Here is a 6,000-nt window from a genome sequence, read left to right on the forward strand (position 1 = left end):
TCTTACTATTTTCAAAGCAGTGCAATTACAATTTCATTGTAGGTCTGCTGTGTGTCCTTAAAATGGAGCTTTCTGCTGGAAACGTTTCAATACAACGTTTCATTTGCAGTGAACGTTGTATTGTCCAGCAGAAAGGCAACAGGTGTGTTACTTTTCGACTATGATTTATACCATAACAGTGCAAGCATTTTGCCCAGATTTGATTTCCATTTGCAGTTGCATTTACAGGTTTTGAAGCCAGACAGCACAACAAGCACTTTACATGTACATATTTTACAGTTTTTATTGTACCGTATTTTTGTATAGTAATGTTGAGTGGTATATTTTTTGTTTCAGTTGCTCCAGTTATTAGGCTCGTTGGAGATGAGCCAGGTCTGCGCAGAATCGATCACCGGCGATCAGCGCCCGTTGCATGCCGGTTAGATTTGTGTCCGACTTGATCCCGACTTGCTCTGACGTCATGCACACGTGGGCAACGGAAATCTCACGAGAGCAAGGCGGCCGCAGTTCTGAGACGCAGGCGGCGCAGTTGCTTTTCACCGACTGCAAGAGCCAGGCGGACCCAGAGCATGCTGGGAAACGCCGGCTTCTCAGCTGATTTAACACCTGATTGGTTTACAACATGATGACGTTTTATATAAACTTTTTATTGTTTTTGAATCGGAGGGATTTGAATTGCTATTTGTCTGATTTAAAGACTTATTCTGTCCAGAACACATGCTGTGTGACTGATAGAGACGTTTAGAAGTCAAAGAGACTAAATCCGTTCAGATCACGGATCATCTACAGTGTGTTGTTAATTAAAATCAGCAACAGATCGCATGTAGAGCACTTTGCCAGCTACTCTGTCATAATTAAAACAACTGGAGACTGTGTACAAGCTGATATGTGGGTCTGATTATATTTTATTAAATCGGAATCGCACCACAGTGTTTTCATCACTTCCTGTCCAGCCTGAAGGCGGCTGGAATGGGCTGGAAACTGTCCAACTTTACCGCAGCTTTTTGTCACCGCCCCCCGCTGCTACCGCCTGCTCTCGTCCACTTTACAGGCGAGGCGCAGTTCATCTCGAACGAGCCTAAAGTTACTGTGATACTGTTATTTCCATTTTTGTGGATTAAACAAACTTGACATGCCATTGAAGGTGTACCTTTCTGACAATTACTTTGTTAAACATCAACAGTCTGGTCATAGACTTAATGCTGACACAACTAGCAAATAGCAGAGGATGGTTTCGATGTATCGACCTCTGGGTTACTAGCCCAGCACGCTTTCACTGCGCCACTCTGCTCTGTTACTCTGGCTGATGGAAAATCTCTCATTCTCATTTCATGGGAAGGACCAAGGTGCCAACATCTTACGGGTTGCAAAATTAAACATTTGGTAGATCTTGCAACTATCTTTTATGTGAGCTTCCTCACACAATGATTATTCACATGTAACACTTGTGATTGGCTGGTGTTTTAAAAACAGGGCATTGTGAGTACAGGTATAAACATCAGTAAGGAGTCTACCAAGTTGCCTCTTATCATTTTAGTTTGGACACCCAGTGAGGCTTACCACGATGGTTTGGATTGGGTCCACTAGGGTTTTTTGCTGCTCTCGATCAGACGGCTGTACTCACTCTGGTTTCTCTTCACAATGCACGAGACTTTTGCCTTTTACTAAAGACTTCCTTGGAGGGGAACGCTGATGAGTTGAAACTATTTTTGGTGGGCTTTGCTGTTTGGCCCAGCTTTTTGTACTTGCTTTTGCTTACCTTTGCTTTTACTCATCAGCTCTGTTTTTATCCCACCCAGAAAAGGGATTTTAGACCCGGAACGAGCCATCTTTTATTTCCTGTAGAGGTCCAAATTATTTCTTGAAAATGGTTCTTTGAGTACAGGTAAACTTAGAATGCTAAAACAGGATTTAGAAGCAAAGATATATTTAGAAGAAAAGATAATAATTGATATGAAAATAATGGTTAAATGTAATTTACCATTACAAGTTACTGTTTGAAAAAATGAAAATAATTGTCATTGAGATAGAGGCAGATGAAGTGTTTATGACCCGTCAATGATGACAAAAGGATACATCCTCTGTCGGGGGTCTGCTTTAAAGGAAATGGTACTCTTTAAAAGTGTTGGGGTTCTAGCGATAAACTAATGAGGAAGAATTTGACAAATCAACCAAAACCTAGTCCAGGAACTTAGTCTTTCAAATCTTACACCTGAATCTTTCAAGTCCTGACCATTCCCTGACCGGGAATTGAACCCAGGCCGCAGCGGTGAGAGCACCAAATCCTAGCCACTAGACCATCAGGGAGTCACAGCTATCAAATTTATCTTTGTAGATGTGAGTTTCCTCTTCACTTCCTGGAATGACTCATATTGTTTTAGGCGAGGAATGGCACCTGGCTAGACCTTCAGAAGGCAGGACATGACAGATTAGACATCTGTCACATAGTCAGTTTATAGTCTTAATATCAAGTCTCTTGCTGTTCCTTGACTAGTTAGCCATATTGTTGGTTATATTGTTTTAGGCGAGGAATGGCGCCTGGCTAGAGATTTAGAAGGCAGTGGTGCAAAATGCAAAACTGCCTGTTTCAATTTTTATTACATGGTAATATTACAATAACAGAGGTGCAGAGATTACCTGGAAATGCTTCTGGTATTTTCCAGGGAATCTCTTCACCTCTGTTATTCTAAAATTACCATGAAATACGTATTGTCCTGCACGCACGTAACGCTGTGCAATCTGACCAGCTGCTAAACACCTTCCACCATCAAGCACTGGCGACCGGGATCATTGTAACACGTTTATTTGAGTAACAAAGGGTGAAACTGGGAGAAAACACAATGACCAGTTACTTACATATTAATGAGTCACAGATATTAAACAAAGATAATTGTAAAAACAATATAACTACACAACATTGTAATGCGGTGGTATATACAGTAGGCTAGCAAAAATGGAAGATGAAATAAAGAAACACATAATGTATTGTTATACAGTGTACGTAGTATAACCTATGTTGGGATTCTAAATAAACTAAGATATACTTTCATGTGGCATTACCCGAGATAAAAGTGGCAAACTAGCTTACTGAAGTATATCGTCAGTTAGGCTGAACAATATTGTGTTTTAGCATCGACATCACGATGTGCGCATGCGCGATGGTCGCATCGCAGGACGTGGTGATGTTGACGCTAATACTTTTTTGCTGCTTGATAGAAAAGTAAACTTTCACCGTTTCTCCTTTACATGATTATTACCATCCGACCATTCCCCTTTAAGACAGGTAGCCATGTGGGCAACGTGTGGATGTGACGTTAGTCCGACGGGGTTTTGTTATGGGAAGTGAGGCTCTTCGTGTGTAGAAAAGTACCGGAGGCAGCAGCTGCCGCTGATACAGTGATGTCATAGTTTTCATGGGTAGTCAGGGACGCTACAGTAGTCAGTGTTTTATGTTCTACAAATACAAACTAAATCCCCTGATTAATGCAACATAATCACACATTTCCCACCGCAGAAAGCTGCTATCAGCCAAGCTTTAAGCTAATATAGTTAGCTTAAAGAAACCAGCAGAAAGCTGCTACCAGCCAGGCTAAAGCTAATATAGTTACAGGGCTGCCAACTCTCACGCATTGGCCGTGAGACACACGCATTTGACTGGTTTCACACGCGCACACGCCACACCCCCTGATTTCTCACGCTGAAGTGTCAGCCCGGTCGGTCAAATTTCTGAAAGATGAGTTTATCTATGTTTTTACCTGTTGAGCCACTCGTGATCGACTAGTTGTGCTTTCAGAGACTGTGAGGGTGTTCAAGAGCGCTCCCTGTCTGTGGAATTTTCAAATTGTCGCAAAATGAGAAAATGTTTTCACGAGCCATCCCAGGTGCATTTCCCGGCTTCAGGTATGCGCTCTGAGTATCACAGACCCGTCCGTCGCTTCGTGTCCACTCTCTCTGTAAAGATAGAGGTGAGCAGCGCGGCTGGTAGCGTAGCAACTTCAGTTCATTGTAGTGGACTCGCTCTGCTGGGGGCAGTGACGCGTTGCATGCATGCGTAGACCTCCGATAAAGAGCAGCGTACGGACACCTCTAAACTCTGTCAGAGACCAGAGACCCAAATGGGCCTCTGTGTCTGTCAGACGGTCTGAATGAGATCCACCATATCAGCGGAGCAATGACATGCACAGCAGACTGTATTACAACTCTCCACATCTCGGACATCAGAGATGGGGGGAGTTATATTTGAATGTGCACAAAGTTGTAAATATGAGCAGAAATCTGGTGAAACACATCTGAGCTATACTATTATATATATATATAATACGATACTGCAACATTGGGCCACTATTGTGCATCTCTAACCTCTGCATCTCTAAATGTAACTGTAAATAATTATTTGATGTTTTTTAAAATGAACAATTAGTCTTTATTTTCACAAAAAAGTAAAAACATTAAGTGGGGTACAGAGGATGAGGGCCAAACATTACTGAACATTGGCACAAAGGTTAAAGGAATAGAACTTATGTAACTCAGTGGTTCTCATTCTTTAGATTTCAGTGGTCTTAGTTGATCCCTCATCATTAATTTAACTTTGGGTCCCTGGTCCCTATACCTGGGACCCCTGGACCTGTTCACCACAGACCCAAATCTTCTCAGCTGTTGCTGACATATGCTACTGTCTCTTCATGTGGTTCAATATGTTTGGCACATTGTGTGGGTCAGTTCTTATATCATAAGAAGTTAATAATGTAAATGCTGAATGCCCTAATACCTGTTGATACTACAACAATGCAAAGGTTCTTAACCCTACAGTTTTGCACATATCATGTAAGACTTGATTTCTCCATTTTTCTTTGCAAAAAAACTCTCCAGAAAGTGCCATTTAATGGTTTATTTTTCGAATTTTTTTCCTGGGGAGCATACCCCCAGACCCCCCTAGGGAGAGCCCCATCCCCCCACATATAACAAATCCCAATTTAAACCCTAAAGGATAAAGACCCAAAGAAATTGCTTGTACGTGGCAAAATATGGGTTGGCCCCCCCAAATCTCACTCCAAGGTTTTTGGAAAAGTTGGCAGCCCTGTAGTTAGCCCAAAGAAACAAGCAGAAAGTTGCTACCAGCCAGGCTCAAGCTAATACAGTTAGCCCAAAGAAACAAGCAGAAAGCTGCCACCAGCCAGTCTAAAGCTAATACAGTTAGCCCCAAAAACAAGCAGAAAGCTGCTACTAGCCAGGCTAAAGCTAATATAGTTAGCTTAAAGAAACCAACAGAAAGCTGCTACCAGCCGGTCTAAAGCCAATATAGTTAGCCTAAAGAACCAAGCACAAAGCTGCTACCAGCCGGTCTAAAGCTAATATAGTTAGCCTAAAGAAACAAGCGGTCTGTCTGTCCCAACTAATGTTTTGGTTCGGAGCCGCGACACTGGAAACGTAACACTAATCTACTATAGATGGCTGTGTCTGAACGTCATTTCCACTGACTGAACTGTTCTTGGATACACGGTTTGTTTCTAGTGCACATGACGTGCAGGTCTGATCAATTTGTCAAACTATCGAGCTGACCCCGCTAGTCAACCACAACCTTAAATTTAGAGGAAGCAACATGCAGTCACTGTCATTCACGTTAGCCTGGATTGATTATTATATGAATACAATGGTGTCATGCTAGTCAACCCTTTGGTGCAAAACTAAGTTGTACCTGTGGACTTAGTCTGTGGAGCTCTGAGCCAACAGGATGGGGGGAGGGGGCAGCAGGGTTTTTATCCCCAGATGAGGGACAACTCTGTCCGCTTAGTTATGTAGCATGAAAGCTAGCATAAGCTTACTAGCATCCAGCCCGCTTCTAAATACTGTAAATACCTTTTAATTAGCTCAACACTTTTTAACAGTTAAACTGAAACACTGGCGCTGAGCTCCAGGTCCTGCAGACGCAGACAGTCCGCCGTCAGTGGGGCTCGGCCAGCGGGGAACATCGCAAGAAAGCTCCGCTGCCGACCTCGACGT

The 6,000-nt window shown here is 42.7% G+C and overlaps 1 non-coding gene across 1 annotated transcript; it reads left to right on the forward strand.

The window, feature by feature from the left end:
* Positions 1-1,620: 1,620 nt before the first annotated feature.
* LOC116677782 (U5 spliceosomal RNA) lies at positions 1,621-1,734 on the forward strand. Its single transcript, XR_004329056.1, has one exon. It is a non-coding gene; the product is annotated as a U5 spliceosomal RNA (small nuclear RNA).
* The last annotated feature ends 4,266 nt before the right edge of the window (positions 1,735-6,000 follow it).

Source organism: Etheostoma spectabile, unplaced genomic scaffold (assembly GCF_008692095.1).
Source record: "Etheostoma spectabile isolate EspeVRDwgs_2016 unplaced genomic scaffold, UIUC_Espe_1.0 scaffold00005818, whole genome shotgun sequence".
NCBI classification, from domain to species: domain Eukaryota; kingdom Metazoa; phylum Chordata; class Actinopteri; order Perciformes; family Percidae; genus Etheostoma; species Etheostoma spectabile.